The sequence below is a fragment of the Lissotriton helveticus genome, chromosome 8 (genome assembly GCF_964261635.1).
Source record: "Lissotriton helveticus chromosome 8, aLisHel1.1, whole genome shotgun sequence".
Lineage (NCBI taxonomy): Eukaryota > Metazoa > Chordata > Amphibia > Caudata > Salamandridae > Lissotriton > Lissotriton helveticus.
Genome location: NC_136069.1, coordinates 39,671,868 through 39,697,551, shown reverse-complemented (window position 1 = coordinate 39,697,551; position 25,684 = coordinate 39,671,868). Strand labels below are relative to the sequence as shown.

At 47.6% G+C, this 25,684-nt stretch overlaps 1 protein-coding gene across 2 annotated transcripts in view; it reads left to right on the top strand.

Annotated features, from left to right (window-relative positions):
• The first annotated feature begins 379 nt into the window (after nucleotides 1-379).
• The window catches only part of LOC144772302 (uncharacterized), a 71,909-nt gene continuing 46,604 nt past the window's right edge, over nucleotides 380-25,684 (top strand). The window contains exon 1 of one of the 2 annotated variants that reach the window (XR_013599711.1): nucleotides 380-629. The gene's annotated coding sequence lies outside the window, so the exon portion shown is untranslated. The remainder of the gene's footprint in view (nucleotides 630-25,684) is intronic. The other variant, XM_078656529.1, reaches the window with a different exon arrangement.

Genomic DNA, 25,684 nt, shown 5'->3' with positions numbered 1-25,684 from the left:
TCTGAAAGCAGATCCTGAAACCTCATTCCCTAAAGCACTGCACAGAGTCAAGAGGAAGAGTAGACACTGCATCTGGTTTGATACAAGGTACAACTGTACACTACTGCGCATGCTCTACCGAGTAGTGTCTCAATTAGCCGAATCACGGTAACATCTTTCTGCGCAAGCGCTCTGAAGGGGTATCTCACTTCTGCGCATGTCATTTCAGGAATCATGACTCTGCGTATGCTATCATTTTTGCACATGTCAAATTCGGACCTTCTGTGCGCATGCTCTGATGAGCGGTGTCTCACGCATACGTAAACTTTGCAACGCAGTACGACTTCTGCGTCTTTAGTACGCATGCGCTTCAATTGGTATCCTTTTTCTGCGCATGCTCAGTAGCCCGTGCCTGACTTGCATGAACATGTCCTGTTTTTGGGAAACTCTGAAGAACAAATCTCAACCCACGATTAAGCGGTCCTGGCTTCTGTCTGTTGTAGAGGGTGTGTAGGTTTATGCTTTTCCGACCCTTATTTAAAGCCTTTCCGGGGTCTTGTTGCTTGCTCCCATCAGCCCTGCTGTCCTAGTCTGATGGTAAACTCTCTTCTGCTAACAGAGAGGAGGTGACCCAGCCGCCTTAAGATCCGGTAAGAAAAGCGCACTTTGACTTCCGCCCTACATCCCCACTTCCGCCCTGCTCCCCAACTGGCAGGTTAGCGGTGTAGTGGTTGGAATAGGAGGCACTATTTAAATCCAGCACTGTTGCTAGTTCGGAGCTAACTGCCGGTAAGAGAGGCTGCAGAAGCTTCGTGTGTTACCTGCTATTTTAAAAACTTTTAAGCACTATTTCTTGTTGGAGTAAGCGCTTTTCAGCGCTTTGCTTTGTTATGCACTGTTGATTTTAAAAACGCATACTCACCCTTTCTGATCGCCGCTCTGGCGCAACGTGTGTAATTGATCGCCACCTATTGGCGCAACGTCCTTACTAGTATCTGTATCTTGATCTACGCTCCTGGCACAGATCCGCCACGGCTTGTGCCGTTTGCAGCGGCGGTGGCCACACGAGCGCACTTTGACTTCCGCCCTACATCCCCACTTCCGCCCTGCTCCCCAACTGGCAGGTTAGCGGTGTAGTGGTTGGAATAGGAGGCACTATTTAAATCCAGCACTGTTGCTAGTTCGGAGCTAACTGCCGGTAAGAGAGGCTGCAGAAGCTTCGTGTGTTACCTGCTATTTTAAAAACTTTTAAGCACTATTTCTTGTTGGAGTAAGCGCTTTTCAGCGCTTTGCTTTGTTATGCACTGTTGATTTTAAAAACGCATACTCACCCTTTCTGATCGCCGCTCTGGCGCAACGTGTGTAATTGATCGCCACCTATTGGCGCAACGTCCTTACTAGTATCTGTATCTTGATCTACGCTCCTGGCACCGATCCGCCACGGCTTGTGCCGTTTGCAGCGGCGGTGGCCACACGAGCGCACTTTGACTTCCGCCCTACATCCCCACTTCCGCCCTGCTCCCCAACTGGCAGGTTAGCGGTGTAGTGGTTGGAATAGGAGGCACTATTTAAATCCAGCACTGTTGCTAGTTCGGAGCTAACTGCCGGTAAGAGAGGCTGCAGAAGCTTCGTGTGTTACCTGCTATTTTAAAAACTTTTAAGCACTATTTCTTGTTGGAGTAAGCGCTTTTCAGCGCTTTGCTTTGTTATGCACTGTTGATTTTAAAAACGCATACTCACCCTTTCTGATCGCCGCTCTGGCGCAACGTGTGTAATTGATCGCCACCTATTGGCGCAACGTCCTTACTAGTATCTGTATCTTGATCTACGCTCCTGGCACCGATCCGCCACGGCTTGTGCCGTTTGCAGCGGCGGTGGCCACACGAGCGCACTTTGACTTCCGCCCTACATCCCCACTTCCGCCCTGCTCCCCAACTGGCAGGTTAGCGGTGTAGTGGTTATCTTTCTGGGTGTATATAATGCCACAATGGCGGAAGCGCAGCGGACGAGCGCAGCGGGAGCGCCGACTTCGCGCCGAAGTCGTGCCAAAGTCCTGCCCGTCTGCGCCCGTCCGCGCCAGCACGAGCCCAGGGCCCAGCCCCCCTGCACAGACCCCTATCTCCTATTCACGCTCCGCTTTACTGTATTTGCGAGAACCACTGTGCCCCTCACATACCGTGCTGAATTGTAATAATGCTCCCATATCTTGTTCCCATTGCTCTTTGGCTCTAGACTCTCTAGACTCATGTATAGACAGCATGTCATCCACTTTTTGGAATTTCTCCTCCCCTACGTGCACCTTACCATCCACCTTGCACAATCCCTCACCTGCTCTGAGCTTCATCAGTATTAACTGTCGGTCTCTCTCAAAACATAAGAGAGATATTTTTGACCTCTTGGAGACAGCGAATCCTGCTGCCATGTTTGTCACCGAAACTTGGCTAAATGATAGCTCTGGCCCCGATATCGCCATGGCTCTTCCCAACGACTACACCTATGTGGGACGAAATCGAGCACTTAAAGACGGCGGGGGAATTGCTATCATCTTCAAGAGAGTATTCTCTTGTAAATGGGAAGATTTAGATTTTCCAGACTGTGAAGCTGGTCTATTTAAATTAACTCTTTCTCCTCAGTTCACCCTAACTGGCACCCTGATTTACCGCCCGCCAGGTTCAGCTAGCTGCTGGGCCGCTTCATTTCCTGATCTCATCGCCCCTTTCATAGCACAATCTACCAACTTCACCATTGTTGGGGATTTGAATATCCATTTTAATTCTGTTTCTTGTGCCATTGCGAAACGACTTATTCAGGATCTTGAAGCCTTGGATCTGCACCTCTTTAACTCCGACCCTACTCATAAGGCCGGTAATCTTCTAGATCCTATCATCTCCAACTTGATTGGCATTTCCTATCAATCCTCTATCCCTGTCCTCTGGTCTGATCATTTTATTGTTAATTTCTCGATCAAAACGTGTGAAGCTGTTCCGTTTAGGCCGGACCCCCCTCACAAAGCTAGCAGGAACTGGAAGCGTTTAGATCTAAACAAATTAAACTCTCTTCTTGTCAGTTCCAAACCCTCGGTTTCCAACTTGACTATCAAAGAGCTACCGGTGGTTACATCATGGCTAACTACTGCTTTAGACTCATGTCTCCCTACACAAAAAAACAAATCTCAAATTCATTACCCCCCGGCACCCTGGTTTAATGATTCCCTCCGTTCTGAAAAATCTAACTGCAAAAAATTGGAACGAATTTGGCGGTCAAATTATAACCCTGAGCATAAAGCAAATTATAGGTCAGCTCTTAAAATCTATCATGCGGCATGTGATACCGCTAGAGCTAACTTTGCCAACAGTACCATACTCACAGCTCAAAATAGACCTAAGGCCTTGTTTAAAATAGTCAAGGAGCTCTCAGGTGCGTCCTCTGTTCCCAAGGATCCCTGCCTAGACACGGCCCAGTGTAACGCTCTAGCCGACTTCTTTTGTGTAAAAATTGATAAAATCTATGCGAATTTCAACTCAACTCACGTTGCTCTTACCCCGTGCAACTCCCCTTTGGCTATTACCCCTTGCTCGTTGCTTACTACCACCCCACTTCACGCTTGGGATCCTATTTCCCCCGTGCTTCTAAAAAATTATCTTCAGGACATCAAATCTGGTTCCCCCCTTGACCCTTTGCCCCCTCAAGTTCTGAACTCCCTTGACCCAGCCCCACTCCACATTATTTTGGACGTCCTGAACGCTTCCCTCACAGAAGCAATTGTCCCAAATGAATGGAAGCACGCAATGGTGGTACCATTACTAAAAAAGGCTAACGCAGACCCCAATAATCCTTCCAATTTTCGCCCTATTTCTTTGCTTCCTTGCTTTTCCAAGATTTTGGAGAAGCATGTTAATTCTTTGTTGTCTTCCTTTGTTGAATCCACCAATTTTCTTCATGGTTCTCAATCCGGGTTCAGGGCTGGTTTTTCCACGGAAACAACTCTCCTTGGTGTGTCAGAAACCATCAGACGCCAAGTGGATAATGGTGAGACGGTGGCACTCATTCTGCTTGACTTGAGTGCCGCTTTTGACACCGTCTCCCATTCCATCTTATTATCCACCCTGGAGGCAGTTGGTGTCGGTGGTACCGCCCTGGCCTGGATTGCCAATTTTCTTTTGGAGCGCACTTTTCAAGTTTTTTCCTCCACATCTGTCTCATCTACTCTCCCTTCCCCTCACGGTGTCCCTCAGGGGTCTATTCTCAGTCCCCTCTTTTTCAACCTGTACGTGAGGCCGCTTGCTTTCCTGGCGGAACAAGCTGGCCTCACAATTTATTCCTACGCTGATGACACTCAAGTCATCTACTCTCTCTCCGCCAATAAAAATCTCCCTTCTTCCTCTCTGCAAGTTGGATTGAAACACATATCGGACTGGATGTTGAAGCACAAACTAAAATTGAACGGGGATAAAACAGAGCTGCTCCTGTTTGGCCCAGACACTTCTCTCTGGGGCCCACACCATTGGCCTCCAGAGATGGGTCCTCTTCCCGTTCAATCTGTGTCTGCCCGCAATCTTGGTGTAACCTTCGACAACCAACTCACTTTCAAACAACACGCTGTGAAAGTCTCAGCCACCTGTACTACCATCATCAGGTGGCTGAGAAAGATCACCTGGATGTTACCTGCGGACACCTTGAGGACCGTAGTCCAGGCTCTTGTCATCTCACGCCTGGACTATGGGAACATCCTGCTCCTAGGTGCTGCCAAAGAGGTAATCAGGAAGTACCAGGTGGTACAGAATATGGCTGTCCGCTTGATCTGTCACCTTCCTGCCCGATCCTCGGTCGCTCACCATATGCGGAATCTGCACTGGTTGCGGATTGAAAGCAGAGTTAACTTCAAAGCACTCTGTTATATGCACAAAATTATGACTGGTAGAGCCCCTTGCTATCTCTCTGCTCTGGTGCAGCAATACATCCCCCCCCGCACACTTAGGTCTTCGACGCAGAATAAATGTAAGATTCCGCGCATCAACAGAGCCAAGATGGGAGGACGTTCGTTTTCCCTGTTAGCCCCATCTCTATGGAATTCTCTTCCTCAATCTTTGCGCACTGAATTGTGTTTTCTAAAATTCCGTAAGGGAATAAAAACTTGGCTTTTTAACAACTAATTTGATTTTATGATTCTCCCTTCCTTTCTCCGTTCAGTTTGCTCTAGCGCCGGGAAACCTCCGGGTAGCTGTGCGCTCAACAAATGCAATTATAAATAAATAAATAAAATTTGGATAAATAAATAAACTGCTGCTCAGTTTACAGGAAGTGGATTCTCAGTGGGGGAAGCAGTGTTGTTTCATGGGGTGGACACACAGGCCTCGTCTGATCTAAAGCTGCAGAGGATCACACGGTTTCACTGCAACTCCTGGGGGGAAAACAAGCTTTTCTAGTGTGGTGTGCTTGGCAGTGAATTGCAAGCATAGACCAGGCAGTCTCTGAAGGCCCATCCTTCCAGGCCCTGATCCTCTGTGCAGTTTGAACATAATATGAGGCTCACAGGGGAGAGTGTAGGGACAATTATGAATAGTCCATCAGATAACAGTAATTTCTGGCGATAAGAAGAAATACACAGTCGTTATATCGATATTTTCTACCCAGATATCTCTCTTTATTGACAATGAAGATGCATCAAACTTGATAAAAGCCTAAGACTGTGAATATCTTCTTATCGCCAGAAATGACTGGTATTTGATGGACTCTTTATAATTGTTCAGGAGAATTTCTGTGTGTGCGGAATTCCTTAATTATTCTATTTGTCTTTGGGTCTTCCAAATAACGAGTAGAGAGGGGTGGACTCCCTGGTCTTCCTGCACCAATACTACTTCACCAGATTTGGATTTTGCCAGGTGCAGCTGTTTGCTTGTGCCTCAACCCTCGGTTCTCCATTTGTTATATAGTGCTCTTAAGTGAAGTTTGTCCAAAATGCGCATCTTCTTTTTTATTCTGATCTCTGTAGTTTAACTATTTTCATCAGTATTGGAATCTCATTATCTTAGGCAATGAGACATTATTTGACTCTAAATAAAGTTTGGATATCGATGCCGATTCATTTCACTGCATTTAGTGTATTTATGACGATGTAAATTAATATCTGGCGAATAAAAGTTACATTATGTCTAGTGATCACAGCTGAAGGAGCTCAGCATATCTGTTAATACACAATGCAGTAAAATATTGAAACTGGGAATCTGTGTAAAGTGCGATCTATGTAATTTTATGGGAAGTTTACCTGATAGAAGAGCGACCACCAGATGCGTGGGCGTCTGATAAAAGGAGCAAGGAACTATAATCACATCCATCCAGTGGTGGTAGATGCGTTGTAACACATGTGATGTAATAGCAACCATAGTAAAAGTTGCGTTGTGATGACAGTTTCCCGTGGTAGATGTACAATGGCTGCCCCCTCAAATCTGCATCCTCTTCTGGACTTGTTGCATCACTCAGCACTCCGACCCCTCTCACCCCCTTTTATAAAACTAAACAGCTCTGGACCTCTGCATCTTATTCCAACATAAAGAGAGAACAATTTCAAATTAGAAAATGTCTTGAAGGTAAAGCCAATCCAGTAATGCACGCTCGATCTTGGAAAATGTCCCTCCTTATATCAGACTTGTCTTGTCACATCCGTCCTGCAGTTCAGATAAGAGCCACCGACACATCAAAGAATATGTCCATACATATGATGCAAGCATTTCATTTACATTGGAAAATGTCTCACAATAAAACGGAATGCTTGATGGCAGAAAATGTACATTGATCACTCAGATTCATGTTCCTGATAATTATAAATGAACGGCCCATCAGACAGTGTAGCAAAGTCCTTTTCACCTCGGCATCTTTACCCCTTCTGCAACAACTACAGTGGCTCCCAGTGCGGAAGTTGATTACATTTAAGTTCTGCTGCACTGTTTTCAAAGTTTTTCATGACCTGGGTCCTAATTATCTATCAGACAAATGTGTAAGGTACTTACCTTCCAGGTCCCTACGGTCAGGATCTGATTCACTTCTTTGCACCCTTCGGTTAGAAAAAAGCCTGCATGGGTGGCAAAGCCTTTTCTCATCTAGCCCCCTTTTGTGGAACCAACTTCCCCTTCACTTACGTCAATGTCCGGACTACTTACAATTTAGAAAGCTACTAAAGACTTATCTGTTCTAATGTGTGCTTGCTTGGCTGAAGTTAGCAGTCCTAGCACGGTGATACCCCTGATGTGGTGATTCAGGCGCTGTTAAAATGATTAAATATCAAATATATCAAGTACCTCCCTGTCCAAATCTTTAGCATTCATCCTAGTTTTGTAACTTAACTTGAACCATCACAATCACCAAATTCTCAAATTGACCAGTTGATAGTTAGTTACACCTCCACAATATTAAGGATGTTCTCACTAATAAGTCTGTTAGGTTATGGTCATTACCAGACTTGTGAAATGCAGTCTAAAGAGTCCCTGCTAATTCTTTAGTGGCTCTGAAATCAGATTTCCATGCACCACACACACTTTAGAGGGGATCGATGCAACACAGCACCATAACTGTAAAAGATCCTAAGTGGCGCTTACTAGAAGCTAACATTCCACATCTCATTTGATTTGACAATTACAAACAGCCTCCCAATCTCTCTCCTGATCCACGGCCGCCCCAAATGCACAACATTAAATTCAGCTCAGGAAAACAAGGGTTAGTAAAACAGGGATCTCATTTTCCTTGAATGGCATTTTGTTGTCCTAGAAATCCCATCAATATACACACAATCCACAGATATTACACCATTTTCTCTCTAGAGCCTGTTTTTATAAAATTCTGTTTTTACATTTTTTTCTGTGTATTTGCTACCTTAGCTACACTGTCAGATTAAACAGAGCTGAGTCATACTGCAATGTCATCATACAGAGATGTTGGCAATTGAGTATTAGTTGTGCTTCTTAATAAGTAATGATGGCAGTACACACTCAATCCATTCTGATGGGCAACATAAGGGCACCTGTAATTTCTTACTTTTATAATGCTTACTATGAAATGTTTCTTTAAGATACAACTGAGTATCAGAATCACATTTTGCTGAATGATTATAGTAATTTAGAACTGTTTTCCAATAAAATAAAGTATAGTTCTCAATTAAATTCAACATTATTGATTCCAATATTTCCATAAAAATATTGTATTTCATTATCACAGATAAATAGCATGCAAATTGCATTACAAGAAAAGATTTTTTTAAATGCAGGAACATTCGCTGACTTAGGACGATGCAAAAGAGACAAGGCATCGGAAAGTGTACAAGACATGTACCCTCTAAAAACAAATTTTAACTAGAGATTTTGGTAAAATAAAAAACCTGGACTAAAAAAGAACGATTCACATATGGTAACAACAAGTGCTGTGGATCATGCTTGTTTGGGCTTGTGCCGAGTTTATTAGTTGCGGGAGTTAGCCTTGTGCGCGTTACATGTTTAGGTTTGTAATGAGTTCTGAATTATAGGAATGTTAGGAGTGTTGTCTGATGAACAGTTGCTGCTGCATTGCTAGAAGGAGATATTACCTTGTACTTGCACTTGGAGAATAAAATACTTGTTTTGGAACTATGTGAACCTCATCACTTCAACAACCCAGTTGTTTCGTACCATTAGCAGAGGGATTCCAATGTTTTTACCATTGGATTGTTCCATAATTTAAAATTCATCCAAAACCTTCTTCCTTCTGAATTTAAATGTGCTTTTAGGTACAGCTGGGCTACTCCCACTCACACAACATTTGAAGTGCATTCATTTAATGTTTAGGCCATGAGCAGGGTCTTTACAAAGCTTTTCCATCTGGTATCTTTTTTTAAAAGCACAATCTCTTGCCAGATACACTGATTTGATTTAGGGTGTCTGATTTGGCAATGCCCAAGGGATCAAAAGAGATAGAAAGCATATTAAATAATGGATAGATATGAGTAATATTATTTGAAAGTTCATTTCAATGTATCTCTTTTAAGACTAACAAAGAGGCCTCACCTGAACCCCATAACTTACCAGAGGAGGGTGTAATACCAATCATCACAATGTACATCAGGGTAGGGTGTAAGAAAAGAAGGTGCTTTATTAGTAGTGGAAAATCCCATCCAACCGTCTCCTAGCAACACCCCCCAGCGTCTCTTCACTCAATTCCTTCATGCTATGAGTTGCGATTCTGTAGCGTTCTAGTCTCCTTCCACTTCATCCCTCCAATTCAATGAATTCGATTTGGCAAAACATAATGGTCTCTTTCAGTACTCTAGCCTCTCAATTTTTCCATTAGTCTCAGGGTGATAGAGAGCACACATTTTGTGTTTTATCCCTCTTTTCTCAAGAAACTCTCCCTTTTCCCTGGAAACTAGCTGAACCCCATTATCTGTATGTAATGTTTCAGGGAACCCTTCCCTTCCCATTAGTTCCCCTAGAACGTTTGGCACATGTCTAATCTCTATTCCTTTTGTGAAACATATCTCTGGCAACCTAGAAAACATGTCTGTCACCACTATTGCAAATGTTTCTTGCCCATCTCCATGGATTGGACCTAAAATATCCAGGGCAATCTACTTCCATGGACCTGGCGGGCTTTCTCTGATTATCATGGGCTGTACCCCTTGGTTTCCTGGATTTTTCACTAAGTGTGCATGGCAGTCAATCTTTTTTTTTTTTCAAAGTAACTTTTCCACACCACCAGGCATCCCCCGCCCCTCCACCCATCCCAACATTATCCCGTTCAGTTGTTTAACATTTTCTGTCTCTGTTCCACCAAGCGGCGGCTCGTCACATGTTCGGGTCTTCCAGGGAGGCCCCACAGGTCTCAGGCTCGTATCCAACCAGCCATGCATAAGGGACCTCATCCCAATCAGCGTGGTTATGAGTATGTCAATCACTTCCCAAGCCCCCATCCAGACCATGGTATTTCCTCCATTTCCCCCATATCTTGCGGAACTTCCGAGGGCAGTCTCTAGCTTTGTAAGTGACCCTCTCTGCCGCCATGTATAGATCCATTCCCTTCCTTCATTCTCCCACCCTAGGCTGTGACGGTGCTCCCCATGCTCGTGCCAAATCTCTCTTCGCCACCTCTAAGGCCAGTAGGGCAGAAATCAGGTGTGAGCTGTTCAAATCCACCTCCATTCACTCACCTCTCTACCTGTCACACGACTGCTGTGTGCAGGCACCTGTTCTTCCTCCAAAACGAGCGCGGGTAAGGGCGAAATTGCCGCATTTACAACCGCCATTCTCCTCGCCCTGAGTGCGACACGCCCACTCCGAGGCCACGCCCCCTCTATCATCCCCTGTCTACAAAGATGTGCTTGTACCGGAAGCGCAGCGGGCGCGACGAATGCGCGCCGAAGGCGCGCATAAGGCAAGCTCGTCTGCGCTCGTCCGCGCCGAGTCCGGGCCCAGAGCCATCCCCCCTACATTTCAAGCTTCAGAGCACAGATACTATAGTGCCGAAACCTTGCAAAGCCTCAGGCCCCCCACCAGCATTTGCTCTCGGCATACCTATCATGCCGACGCCCTGCCACACGTATGTCCCAAATGCCATATACCCCTTAACACCAAACCAAGCCTGGAACTCACATACGACTTCCGCATGTTCCTACTGAACTGTCGCTCCCTGCCGAAACACAGCGCCGAAATGGCACTGTTAATAGAGGAACACACTCCAGATATACTGTTTCTGACGGAAACCTGGCTGACATCTGAGTCCGACCCTGCGGTTGTAGACGCTCTCCCGTCAGGATTCCAAATCAGTCGGCTAGACCGACCCAAAGGGAGAGGAGGAGGTCTGGCAATTATCTACAAAGAACAGTATCACTGTAGAGTTGCCCTAGAAACCATCCCGGACTGTGAGAGTCTTGCTTTTAACATCGAACTATCACCCAACAGTTGCTTCTCAGGCACTCTTTCTTTCATACCGCCCCCCTGGCCCCTCGAAGCAGTTCCACGGTAACCTACCGTTAAGTGTGGCCGAACGAGTCAGTACCACTTCCAACTTTACTCTGCTTGGCGATCTCAACCTGCATTTTGACTCCTCACTAGACGCCATAGTCGTCACCTTAGCAGACGACCTAGCAGCCCTGCAACTCACCCAACGTGTCACAACCTCTACTCACGTTAAGGGCCACCTGCTGGACCCTGTTTTCAGCAACTGCCCCGATCTCCTAGCCGGCCCACCTATTCCCCTGCCATGGACAGACCACTTCATGGTGCCCATCAGCTGGACCTCGCTTAAACCTCCATCGATCGTACCCACTACCAAGCTCATGCGAGCCTGGTCCCGCCTTGCGGTGGATAACTGGGCCACCAAACTTGCTAGCACTCAACCCTGTGATCACGAAGATCCTGGCCTAGCCAACCAAGCCTACGTCAACTGGATCACACAAACCCTAGACTCAACACTCCCAATAAGGAAGACCACGCTGAGACGCCCCCACAAAACTGCCCCCTGGTACACGGACTCTCTCAGGGACAAGAAACGTCTATGCAGAAGACTGGAAAGACGTTGGCGCTCAGATTATGCGGCGGACAATAAAACCCGCTACAGAGAATCTATCAGCGAATACAAAAAGCAAGTAAAAACAGCCCAGGCCACATTTTTCTCCGATAGAATAGTGATGGCCAAATCAAAACCGAAGGAGATTTTTCACATCGTGAAACAGTTAATGAAGCCTCCCCCCGCCCTGCAGGTCGAAAAATCCACCACCCATTGCAATAACGTTGCTGAATTTTTCTACCAAAAAGTAAATCTCATCTACTCAGCATTTCCCCCCCACCCCAAAACATCACTTCCTCTATCCAACCCAATAAATCCACAGCACCTTACCCCCCCTTACTACCTCAATCCACTTTGACTCACTTTCCCTTACTGGACCTCACAAGCCTTGAATCCTTAGCGAAGAGAGTCAAATCCGGGTCCCCCGATGACCCAGCCCCGCCAGACATAATAATGGCCGCCTCCCAGGTCACCTTGCCTATAATTAGGAAGGCACTGAATGCATCAATCACCTCTAGCACGGTTCCGGGCGTCTGGAAGCAGGCCAAGGTCAGAGCTCTACTAAAAAAGCCTAATCTAGACCCAACTGACCTGGGTAACTACCGACCCATCTCCCTGCTCCCCTGGTTGAGCAAGATTTTAGAAAAACATGTAAATCATCATCTAGTGAACATTTTGGAAAGCTTTCACTTACTAGACTCCACACAGACGGGCTTCAGACCGAAACACGGGACCGAGACCGCCCTCCTCATGGTCACTGAGGAAGCTAGAAAAATCCTGGATCAAGGAGTATCAGTGGCAGTGATCCTCCTCGACCTAAGCGCAGCGTTCGATACGGTCAGTCATGACACTCTGCTGTACCGTATGTCCTGTGCCGGGATTAAGGACAAAGCCTGGTCATGGTTCAAGTCCTTTCTAGAGGACAGATCCTTCAGAGTCTTTGATGGTGAGTCCATCTCCTCCAGCAGACCTCTGAAGTGTGGAGTCCCGCAGGGCTCCTCTCTGAGCCCCGCACTCTTCAACCTATACATGAGGCCACTGGCTGAGGTCGTCCGTCCTTTCGGGATTAAGATCATCTCGTATGCGGACGACACGCAGCTGGTGGTCTCACTGACGCAGGATGACAACCGACCTGCGTCAGGCGGGCTCAGAGAGTGCCTAGAAGAGGTGAAGACCTGGATGTCCTCTTCATCCCTCAAGTTGAACGGGGACAAAACGGAGCTAATGCTACTAGGCCCCCCAGATTTCCGCCTCCCCGATGCCCTTTGGCCCCCGTGTCTGGGTCTTCCTCCAACTCCCAAAGACAATATCAAGAGCCTCGGAGTCTGGTTGGACAGATCCTTATCTTTCAATATGCAGGCCACGAAACTGTCAGCCACCTGTTTTGGCATCATGAGGATGCTAAAGAAAATCTTCCCTCTCCTTCCCATGGAAGCCAAACAGGTGGCTATACAAGGGCTTATACAATCACGCCTTGATTTCAACAATGTGCTCTATCTCGGCGCCCCAGACTACACTCTGCGCAGGCTGCAGATAGTGCAGAACTGCGCAGCCCGTTTACTGCTGGAGATCCCTCGCAGACAATCAGTGAGGGCCGGACTGGCTAGCCTCCATTGGCTACCGGTTCGCCAAAGAATCCTTTTTAAGGCAATGTGCATTGCCCATCAAGCCTTCTGGGACACTGGTCCGAGTATTACTCGTGACCTAGTCACTCACTATACTCCCAACAGAAGTCTTCGCTCCTGCCAGACCTTTCTAGCAGTGGCTCCTAGAATAAAAAGATCTAGATCCGGCGGTAGGACCTTCGCTCACAATGCCTCCAGGACCTGGAATGCACTTCCACTTCACCTCAGAGCCAATTCTAATCTCACCGCGTTTCGCAAACAGCTCAAAACCTTCCTTTTTAACACACCCCTTTAACTTCAACCCCTTCCTCTGTTTTCCCGGTAGGATCAGGTTATCATTAGCGCTTGGACGCCTCAGGGCAGCAATTCGCGCTTTACAAATCCACATCAAATCAAATCAAATCAAACCTCAGTCGATATTCCCAGCAGCACAAACTTGGGGTCATGGGGAAGTGTCACCTCTAAAATTTTACTCAGCTCTCCCAGGATACACGTCCAGTAAGTGTTAATGGTAGGGCAGTCCCATAGAGTGTGGGAGAAGGTTCCCTGAGGGTGCCTGCACCTCAGACAGCAGGGATCGCTAGCTCTGCCTATGCGGTGCATTCTGGCCCTGCCATAATAGACCCTATGCAAAGTTTTACACTGTATAAGACGTCGTCGAGTTTTGATCGCCACTTCTCTAGGGTGCATCAGTGCCTTGTCCCAGCCCACATCCTGCTCCCATAGTGCCCTCAGTTTCCCCAGGCCGTCTGGTACATTATTATTCAACGTTTTATATGTCAGGGACACCAATTGATTGGGAACATGGTCCTGTAGCAGGCGACCCTCCAGCGGAGCATATTCTGGCAACGGGGGTGGGGGGGCGAGGGTCATCTCTGCCTTCCAGGCATGTCGTAACTGCGCGTATTCAAAGAACTGGGGTCAGCCCATACTCCGCCCTTAGAGATTCGTATGTCTTAAGCTCTCCCCTCACCATTACATACCCCAGCGTAGAGATCCATTTGGCATCCCACCCTCCAAATCCCATCTCAGCCACGTGCATGTCCACAGCGGTGTCTGTTTGGTCAGTTTGTGTGTCCACCCCATTATCTTCGTCGCCCTGTCCCATACTTCTATGGTGATTTGTGTGGCCGGTAATTCCCAACGCCTCCGTATAGATAGTGCATGCTAGTGCGGCGCTCCATAGTGGCCCTTTCTAGCCTATAAGTCGGGTGATCCGCGGGTGCATGGAGCCATTCATTTATTAGCGTAAGATGTTCGACCCAATAGTAGGCCTCAATATCCGGTAGGGAGATCCCCCCCATTATATTGATTCCGCAGAAGCGTACTAAGGGCTATCCTGGGTTGCTTTCCGAGCCACAAAAGGGCCCGTAGCTCTGCGTTTATCGACTGGAATGTCTGCCTAGGCAGGGGGAAATATTCGTTCTGAGGGCATACAAGAAGCGGGGCAAAGTAATCATTTTGAACATTGCCGCTCGACCCAGGAGCGTAAGGGGAAGGGACTTCCACCGGTGGGCGTCCTCCGCAAAGTTCTTAATCACTCTGTGGACATTGTGTTGATATGAGAGTTGTTTGTCGGTTGTCAGGTAGATCCCCAGGTACTTAAACCTTGACTGGGTAACCTGTAGGGCCCCCGGCAGAGGAGGCCAGTCTTCCTCTATGCGCGGACAATATAAAATTGATTTATGCCAGTTAATTTTGTAGCCAGAAAGAGAGCCATACCTGTTATGTTATGTTATGTTAACAATGTTTTATATAGCGCTCGTACACCCAGAGGTTTCATGGCGCTGACTAACAGATGCTCTGGCAATCAGAGAATTATACATGGGCCTGAGTGAATAACCAGGTTTTAAGCTGTTTCCTGAACACTAGCAAATTGGTGCAGAAGTGGATTTCCAAGGGGAAAGATTTCCAGAGTCTGGAAGCAAGGGTAGCAAACCTGCATCCTCCCAGGCGTTGAAGCTTGAAAGGGGGAATAACCAAAAGATGTTGATTGGCAGACCTGAGGTTGCGAGAGGGAACATATCTGGGCAAGAGGTTCTTGATAAATTGAGGGCTACGTGCGTGAAGGGACTTAAACATGATACAGGCCGTTTTAAATGTAACTCGCTGGGAGATGGTAAGCCAGTGAAGTTGTTTTAACAAGGGCCTTGCTGACTGCCGACGCGGCAGTCGATAAATCAATCAGGCGGCCTGATTTTGGACCATCTGGAGTCGCTTACTAAGAAAGAGAGGAAGGCCCAGATAGATGAAATTGGCGTAGTCCAGATGTAATAGTACTAAGGCTATCACCACCTGGATCAAGGCCGGCTGGGTTAGCATCCGACTGATCTTCCTAATCCTACGGAGCTGGAAGAAGCCGGAGGACACCACCGTGCCTACTTGGGTTTTTAGTGACAGGTCCTTGTCAATGGACACCCCCAGGCTTTTGACCGAGATGGAGGGAGTGGGAGGCGAGCCAAATTCTGGTGGCCAATAGTGATGGCCCCAGAATAGTTGACTTTTGCAATTGAGGACTAGTTCGGTCTTGCCAGGGTTTAATTTTAAATGGTTAAAATCCATCCATTGACGGATATGTAGCATAGTGCTCTGGAACTCCCGTATAGACTCAGGGGAGTTGTAAAAATAAGTTGAAGGTCGTCTGCATAATTAAATGTGACGGCTTTGAACACTTTGAGGGAATGAATCAGAGGGGCCATATAGAGATTAAACAAAAGGGGGGACAACGAGGAATACCTGTCTAGAAGGTCAAACAGCATCGGTATAGTGGTCGCCGGCTGCGTCACATACAGGAGGATATCGTCTGCATACAGGGAAATCTTCTCCTCCTGTAGGTCAGCCTGAGTGATACGAAAGCCACGCACCTTTTCTGTCTGATGGATTGCACAGGCTACTATTTCGACTGTGAGGGGGAATAACAGCGGGGATAGGGGGCATCCCTGACGGGTCCCCTCTCCTGACCGGGAAATCCCCGGAATATACTCCATTTACTCTGACCCGTGCGCTGGGGTCCGTATATATAAGACTCACCCATCATCTAAAATTGGGGCCAACCCCGAACTTGATCAGTGTAGCCTCCAAGAAGGGCCAGTGGACAGCGTCAAATGCCTTCTTGGCGTCTAGGGAAAGGAACATATGTGGGTCTTCCCTCTGTCTCACCTCCATGAGCCAATTATGGTTATGCCGAAGATTCTGCCTTGTCGCCCTGTCTGGCAAGAATCCTGTTTGGTCTTGATGCACCAATCCAGAGACCACCTGGCGTAGTCAGAAGGCCAAGACCGTAGCCAGGAGCTTAGCCTCCAAGTTGAGGAGGGATATCGGTCTATAAGACTCACAGGCTTCAGGTGGTCTGCCTTGTTTATATATTGGGACACTAGTGGCCATCCTGAGGTCCGGCGGGAGGATGCCGTTCTGGGTGGTGTCTCTGTAAAGCGCTAGAAGATGAGGTAACAATAGGTCTGCTCCTTTCTTGAAAAATTCCGCTGGGAGCCCATTTGGGCCTGGAGTCTTCCATAGCCTAGCCATTGCCTCCCTTAATTCAGTGACCGTTATGTCGGCCTCGAGGGTCTCAATGTCGTAATTGGTTAAGACTGGGGTGTGAATCTCAGACAAGTAGGCCGCCATCTCTTCTGGGCCCCCCAAATCTCTGGCCGTGTAAAAGTCTTGGTAATAGGCTGCAAACGCCTGGGCAATTTGGGCATCTATCCTCTGCAGCTGTCCTTGGCTGTCAGTCACTCCCTCTACCCATCGAGCATTCCTCTCCCTACGACTCAGCCAGGCCATGAGCTTACCAGACTTGTCCCCCACGTCATACAGCCTATGTAATGTCGCAAGTGCCTGCGCTTTCGCCTCGTTTGTGGCCAAGTCCCTGTACTGCTGTTGTCAGTCTAGCAGACGTCGAAGCATCTGTGGGTCCCCATCTATCAAGTGTTGCCGTTCAAGTTCTAGAATTTTAGTTTCCAACGTGCATAGTTCCTCTTGGGCTTTCCGTTTTTCCCACAATATCCTACTTTGGGCCCTATCCCGAAGCACTGCCTTATAGGCTTCCCAAAGGTCACTCCTGACTGTATGGAGTCCATATTTTCAGCAAAGTAGACCTTAGTGTCTTCCCGGAGGCCTTGTATTATCTTGAGGTTTTGCAGTTCCCATGGCGTCAGTCTCCAGTTCCCGTCTCCCCCCTAGTCGGACCATCAGAGGCGAGTGGTCCGAGATACCCCGTATCAGATATTCGGCTTCATCGTCAGCCCTAAGAGCATGTCGGGGAAGGAAGATATAGTCCAGGCGGGAGTGTACTTTGTGTGCTCCTGAGAAATAAGAATAACTCCTAACGTCCGGGTGTAGCCATCTCCATACATCTGTCAATCCTAGCGTTTCAATAGTCCTGGCCAGTGGCCAAGAGTGGAGAAGTGTGGCTCACTGGTTAGAGGAGTAAACAAGAGAAATGCCAGTACTGTGCACTAGTTTACAATCAATCAAAGGAGACGCTCCTAGTCGCTGCCTCAAAAAAGACCACTTTTTCAGTCAAAGTTACTCGTAGAAAAATTTGAAATTTTTATTTTGCTTTTGGTTGTAGTTTAATTTGTTTTTTGCGTTTCAAAGAAAAGATTTATACATATAAATGTCTGTACATATATTTACGACATCAAACTATCACCATAATAAGTCATGGAGGAGGGATAGAGTTTTTTGGGGGGGGCAAGAGGGAATAAATGTGAAAGTGATTTGTCACAATACTAACGACACAAATAGACATAAGACACGTGTACACAGGACAGTGAACATATATCAAACATTTCTGGGACGTGGTGGTAATTGGTGATACAATTTATTTCAAAGTATTCAACAAAGTTAGGTTGCTGTATTTTATGACGGAGCTAGAACCTATTCCTATTTACAATCATAGGAGTGGTATAATGCAATCAATGAGCTCCATAGATCAACACAGTAATTAAGACCAAACACTGTTTCGCAATAATTTCTAATCACTCTTAATAGTACATAAATTGATCTAGAGCCAAAAACTTGGCACCACACACAACTACCGCCTTGGTCGACGCGTTTCGAATCCTTAATGAATGTAAAGGATTCTCTTCAGGACCACACACAATTAATCTGGAAGACACAATAAGTGAAAAAGATTCTATCAGTCAAACATAAAAATAAAAGAGAGAGACTCTCAACTTTCATTCAGCCACCACATACTCTCAATAAGCTTACCTGTCGCAGATTCTCAGTGGAGTTTAAAGGTTAGAGGTTGTAGTAAGCTACAAAAAAATTGAACACCATGAATCAAAACAGGGTCGTTGTCTTCCTACTACATCGAATTTGTTGGGGGAGGGGTTTTTTTACTCACTAGCAAGTAGCGATAGCATATCCAGCTATAGGCCAAGTTCTTTTTGCGCCCTCAGTGTGAAGCCACCAGACTTCGGTGTTCAGTCAGTTCGGGTTGTTTTTTCGAAATTAGTTCTGTAGGATACAAACAGGGAGGGCTGTTAGAAAGGCCTCTCAAGGAACGGGGTAGTGGTGACTCATAAGAAAGTTCAGTATGGTCACTAAGCTGATCGTGCGGGGGGCCGTTCTGAGGAAAAATCTGAACCACAGTGTATGGAAACTGCTGGGTCTACCTATCTCAACCGAGTGTAACGTTGCCCTTTGATGCAAGCGCCGGGGGGTCGCGCTGCGAAGCTGCGCCGTGCAGCCCTTACTTACTTGAAAACAAGCGTCCGTCTCCTCCCGGTTAATTCGCCATCGTGTGTTTACGCGATACAGAACAGTTCCGGGTCCACCTCATTTGAGTGAACGCCGTTTCCGGGTTAGTTCACATGAATCATGGGAGTTGTGGTTTCATTCACTGTTGACCACGAAGGCTTGTACGTTAACTGCTGAGTTTGAGCTATACCGAAGCAAAATAAGTTTCAGGAGTTTGAGGGCTATTCTATATGCTCCACTTAAAGTCGCTTGGCGTACTGCTTGTGAGAGGCTAAAGGAATAGAATTAGACTTGATAAGGTTATACACTCCGTCTGGTTGGGGGAGCTGGAGGTAATTCTCATAGGGCTGAGATGCCAACAAATATAATAGTACTGGAAGAGGGACTGTAAAAGTCGATGATAAGCATGTAGGTTGCACATGTGTGCTCAAGGGAATTATTTACAAATTGTACAATTCAGACATTTCATTAAGGCCTTGTATTGTAGTGTTAAACTTCAGTATCAGCAGTGGCGCAGCCTTACTGTGCTTACCGCCAAACCCGTTAAGTTTCACTGGTTAGAGGAGGCAGACCTGGAAGCAGAGGTCAGCCCGGGACCAGGGTTCAATTCCCGGCTCGGCGGCGTCTTGAGTCCTAAATGTCCATGGACTCGACAATTCTCGCTCCGGTGCCTACTCGATTCACGGGTTCACACTCTGCGACTCTGGGCAATAGCTTGCTTAATCTCCACAACGGCCCCTCGCGGTGGGATGCCTGGCTTTCACCTTGCGGATACCCTGCCGGGGTTATCTCACAGGGGAATGCCAGGACGGGTTCCCTAAGCAAGCGCTTAGAAACCGCTCGGTGATTTGCACTATATAAATTCCTGTAATTTACATTTACATTTACAGTGGCGTTGTTAGGGGACTGTCAGTTCGTGACCCAGATCGGTCCGGGGGGTGGACATAACATCATTAAAGTCGCCGGTTATGATGTGTAGCGTATCCGAAGTGTCCAGTAATACCTCTGCTAACCCAGTCAATGTTCTAGCCTGTAATTTCGGGGGGGCATATACCGAGACCAGGGTGACCCGCTGTCTCTCCCACTTTCCCGTCACCCCCACATAGGTTCCCTGTGGGTCTATCCAGGTCCGTGTTGCAGTAAAGGGTGGGGATTTTTTAATTAGGATAGCTACCCCCCTCGACCCAGATGTGTATCCTGCATGTGCCAATACTTTGTAGGCACCTCTCGCTAGAAATCCCCAATTTTTGCCCTTAAGATGGGTCTCCTGCAAGCAGACTATATCTTGGTGCAACCGATTGATATGCGCCACCACCAGCCCACGCTTAATCTTGTCCCTCAGACCATTCACGTTCCAGGTGAGGATCTTACGGGGTCCCACCATCCATTCACCCCCACAGGCGTTATGTGTAGTTACATTAGTCATGTTGTGATAGCAGGCTGGTGTAAGCCGTGGACAGGTCTGAAGGCGGGTGTACCCAGTAGTGCTGAAGAACCGGATTAACCCACTTACTGGGTCTCGGCGGCGGGGGAACCGCCCAAGTCTTCCATACCCTTCATATGTAGTAAAAGGAGACACAGGAGCCTTCGTCTGCTGGAGGAACCCAGATTTATTCAAATAGCCCGGGCTATGGAACAGAGTCCCAAGCTCGTCAGAAACAAGACAGAGGAGGCTTCTGCTTTACTCCGCAGCTTACAAGCCTTTTTACTTATTCATCTCAGTCTTTTGGCTGTTAGTTCATTGTTATATCAGGGCAGTGTTCGTAGTTGATAACCAGATCCAGACGACGTTTGTAGATGGTGACCTGGTCAAGGCTTGGTACACAAATCATTGTTCACTCGGCTTGATCAAGGCTCAGTCTTTCAGGTCATTGTTTAATCACCTTGATCAAAGCCCGGTCTTTCAGGTCATTGTTTAATCACCCTGATCAAGCCCCAGCAGTCAGACCATTGTCCAGATAACCTGATCACAGTGTCAAGGATGTTTACCAGACTGGGAGCAGGAGATGGAAAACAAATCATTTACACAGGGTGTGAGTGTCTCATGGCTTTCTGTTGAACTGCAAGAACAGGGGAGGTTGGGTGTGCGACAGTTCCTGGGCAGAAATGCAGGCTGCAAGATGGCTGTTGTCGTGTTAGTTAGATTTTCTTCAGGCATCAGCAGAAACGACCAGGTGGGTCGTGTGGAAGTGGTTGACACGAGAAGGCAATGAAAAAGCAATGGAGTCTCGGTACAAATGATGCCGATCAGAAGAACACTTTTCCTCAGTGCGGAACTGCATGCCAAATGCCAACTGAACAAAATGCATAACAACTTTCCCTCAACCAAAGGACCAGTGTACCCCCTCCCACGCTCCTCCCACCCCACTCCCCCTCCCCATCGACTCCCCCCCAGTACCATAACGGGGGACTGTCGCCCTCCCGCTCCCAATTTAGTCCACAGGTTCCAACTCCTGTGGTTAACCCCGAATCATCCGAGTCAAGCCCAGGAAGGTTGTGAATTAAGAATTGAACCGTAGAAAGGAAGAATAGAAAGTCAGAAAAAAAGAGGGGGGTACTAGAAGAAAGGTAGGGCAAAGAAACAGAACCAACAAGGGGGGATGTCCAGCTTGCATGCTCCAGGCAAGCTCTATCACTGGTAGGTCAGCCAGTACAGATTCATGAATTAGAGTCCAGAGAGGCCCCTTGCGACGTCTCAGTGTTTTGTATACTCTCATGTTCCAGCTCGTTGATTTCCACTGCCAGTGGATGTAGGGATTGCATGTGTGTCTCCTCCCCCTCAGAGGATGTGCATTGAGGTTCTTCCTCGTCCTCGGAGCGCGGTCTACCCTTCAGGCACTGAAAGCGGGATCCCGAACGTTCGGTTGAGTCCAGGGAAGCCGCACTCCTTCATCATCGTCTTGCCAATCCAGCCGCGGGGTATGGGTTCCGGCCAGGGAACGGTCTCCCCGCCCTTGTCTTGAGCTCTGTGACTTTGGTGCCCCTCTAGGACCTCCCGTGGGTTTCTTTACAGTTCACAATTGGTTTTGGTGCTCCAGACATCCGTCGCGCCAGAGTAGGTCGTGCCTCCAGCCACTGCCACGCCTCCTCTGGGGTTTGGAAGAAATGGCCTTAGTCCTTATAAATCACTTTGAGTTTGGCTGGGAACAGTAACATATATTGGATTTGGAGGTCTCTCAGTTTGGATTTTATTATGTCGTAAGAGCGCCTCTGTCTCTGCACTTCCTGGCTATAGTCTGGAAAAATCATTATGTGGGCATTCTCAAGACGGATTTCCCCCAATTTTCTAGCTTCTCGTAGTATCATGTCCCCGTCTAAAAAAATCAAGAAGCGAGCTAGGTCTTGCTCCCGCCGGTGGTTTGGCCAGCAGCGCCCGATGAGCCCTTTCAATCGCAAAACATGTAGAAAATTTGTCCTTAGGGAAGGTGCGTAATAGCCATATTGGTACCCTCGATTCCTTTTCTAAATCCAACGAAGCGGAGGTTATTGCGTCTTGCCCTGTTTTCCGCGTCGTCCACCTTCCACAGCAGCTGTTTGTGAGAGGATTGGAGCTCCCCCAGACCTTTTCGCACTTCTTGTAGCGTATCCTCAGCTTCGCCCAATCTCGTTTCGGATTCCGTCACTCTGGCTGCCAAGTTTCGGAGATCTTGCCTCAGGAGAGTAACTTCCGAGCCCACCGCTCCAATCTTGCTCTCCAGGGCTTCACGAGAGGCCTGTATGGCATTCATTAATAGAGCTGTATCCGAACGGGCAGTTGCAGGGTCCTCGTCCGGCAGTGGGGCTGTCTTGGTGTAGCGATCCAACGTTCCCTGCTTGGGAGGTTTGGGGTCCCTATCCTTCGGCTTGCCCATGTTGTCTCGACGCGCTCCATGAACTGTCAGGGACCACGATGTCCGCCACTCCCCGGTCCCTCAACCCACAGTCCCCCCTCGTCCACGTGTTTTAGCCCCCAGACCGGGATCCGCACCCAACCTTCTGTTGGTGGGGGGGAAAGGAAGGAGGGGGGAGAGGGGAGGGCAGCCGAGAAGAAGGCAAGCTGGCAGACCGGCTAAAGGCAATGGAGTCTGGGACTAGCCTCCGCACATTGACCGCGCTGCAATCGAGTAGACCCTTCTCAGTCCGCTCAATCCTGGTAAATCCGGCGGGGGAACGATGCAGGCCCACCAGGCGCCTCCCGTCTGCAGCACGCCAATTGTCCTTTGCGTGGTTGTCCTTGCCGACGGGGCCTCGGGACGGGCGATACTGGCCAGTATATGCAGCAGTGCTGGAGGTCCTTGGCTCCTGGACTGACCGCTTTTCCAAGGTCTCTCTCTATGTCTCTTAGGCCACAGGGTCTTTCTGAGGGCCTAGGGTCTGATAGGGGGTTTTGGCGTCCTCCCTTGTGGTCCACGGCACCTCTCTGTTGTGCTCCTTACTGCCCGTCCGGGCCGGTCGTCGGCCGCAGTGACGGTTCCACCACTCACCGTCTGTCTAGCATCCCGGGGGCCGGTGCCGCAGTCCACGATCTCCACAATCCTGACGGGGGCCTCAGCGCCAGAGCGGCAGCGCCCAGAGCGGCCACAGACGCACCGCCCCTCCTCACAGCTCCAGTGGGCCTCTCCTACTGGGGCATCACAGCTCCTCTGCCTCTGCCTCGGCCTCCCGGCTCAGCGCCCCCGCCCCCAAGTCACCGGGGCCTCCTCAGCCCGCTCTCGTGGTTTTGCCCGGCAGGGCCGCGATCCCAGCAGCCGCTTCACCGCTCTCCGCCAGTCCAGGCTGGATCTCCGGGGTCAAGCCGGTTCTCAGCCAGCGCTCTCCCTCCTAGTATATGCCGCAGGGAAGCAGCGGTGCACCGCGGGGGAGGTTCACAGCCCCTCGCCGGTCGTGGTGTCCTCAGCTGTCCCGTCTCGCCCTGCAGCGTTGCCATCTTGGGAGATTCGCCAGGATCAACACCTCGGTCTCCTCCTCTTCAGATTACAGGTGAGCCGCCATCCAAACACTCCACTTTCTGTTGTCGGGATGATTAAGGACCCCAAGGGCAACAGGTACGTTATTTTTGGTAACCTAGGGCCACCAGTTCAGTCGTCCGATCAGTGTAGTTTGCCGGAGCAGTGCTGACGCACGTCTTACACGGCCATGTTGCTAGCCACGCCCCATGGCAGTCAATCTTGTACCACTCTCTCTACCTGCAGGTCCATACCTGGCCACCATTATGAGGTTTGCAGTCTCTCCTTTCTTTTTTACATTGCTTGATGACATTTATGCACCAAAGCTATCAACTCCTGTCTGAGTTTATGAGGCAGAATTAGACTTGTTCTTTTGAACAATAGATCATTATGGGTAGACAACCCATCTCTCAGACACCAAAATCCTTTACGACCATCAGATCCTGTTTTTCCATCGATCCATCCACTTTGTACTAACTGCATTATCTCATTAAGTATGGGATCTGACTTTAACTTCTCATGTTACCTTTCCTCAGGCATTATCATACAATCAACCTCACAAACAATCTCTGCTTCTTCACCATTAAATTCACCATTGTCATCTTTCTCACAATCTTCTTTAAAAAACAATCAATAAAGTGTGCCTGCTTGTTGATTTTTCACACCTAGAATATATTTAATTTCAACATTATATTACTGTAAATCAATTACCCATTTAGTCACAGATGAAATTCTCTCTCACAAGCCACATCCCAAACAAATTCTATACCTTTCCTCAACAGATGTCTCATGTTGACAGTTAATTCTGGAAAAGTATGGACAAACACTAGAATGTTCAGTCATTCTTAGGAATTTCATCAACTCCTCTACTGAAGTCGGTGAGCTGATTCGCTGAATAATGTCAACCAGATCTTTTTTCAGTACAACATCTCTAGTAATAGTGTGGCCCAAATAGTCTATGGCTTTATGTACCTAAATTGCAGTTCTCCAGTTTTATTGTAAGGTTTTACACACTCAGTCTCTTTTGAACTTCTCTGACATGACTATTATGTTCTTTAGTGTCCTTGCCAAAGACAAGGATAGCATTTGGTAGACACACACTCCTTTTGTACCCTTTAAAATCTTTTCCATGACTCGCTGAAACACAGACACCACGGACACTAGGCCGAGAGGCAACCTCAGAAAGTTCCAAAAGGCGTAACAAAAGCAGTCACGTCCTTGGATGCCTCCTCCAACCCTATCTGATGGTAGGCTGAAGTGAGATCTATTGTACTAAAAACTTTGGCCCCACCTAACAACATCGACAATTCTGAAATATTCAGAAAGGGATATTTGTCCACCAACTATAACATTTTTATTCAGATGTCTCAAGTCTACAAATAATTGTTAACTTAGACTTGCTTTCTGCAACAACTGTTGCAAGCCATTCTGTCCTTTTAACTTATTCAATAATTCCATTAGCCTTTAACTGTTCAATCTCCACTCTCATCTCCTCTCTAACAGCTATAAGAACATTCTTTACCTTACAATATACAGGTTGAGCCCTCAGAATCAAACGTATTTTATGCTTAGAACCCTTTAAAATCTCTTCCAAAAATTCCCACCAGGCAGCACGTCCACTTCATTTAAGTGTATCTTATCTTTTAGAGAAATAGGTTGGTCACCATTATGGTTTAACATCACTCCTAAATCACCTTGATGTAGCCAATTGATTGTGCTATTCCCTTTCTTTGATATATAAAGTCTTCTGGACTCAATCAGACCACAGAAATACCCATGCATCTTAATGGGTTTACCCTCGTATGCACACGGTCTAATGCCAGGTTTGTGCAATGTGACCTTGTCTTCAAGTTTATCTCAATCAAACTTGTTTGGGATTATTGTGATTAATGCAACTGAATCAAAGAGAACCGTTGTACT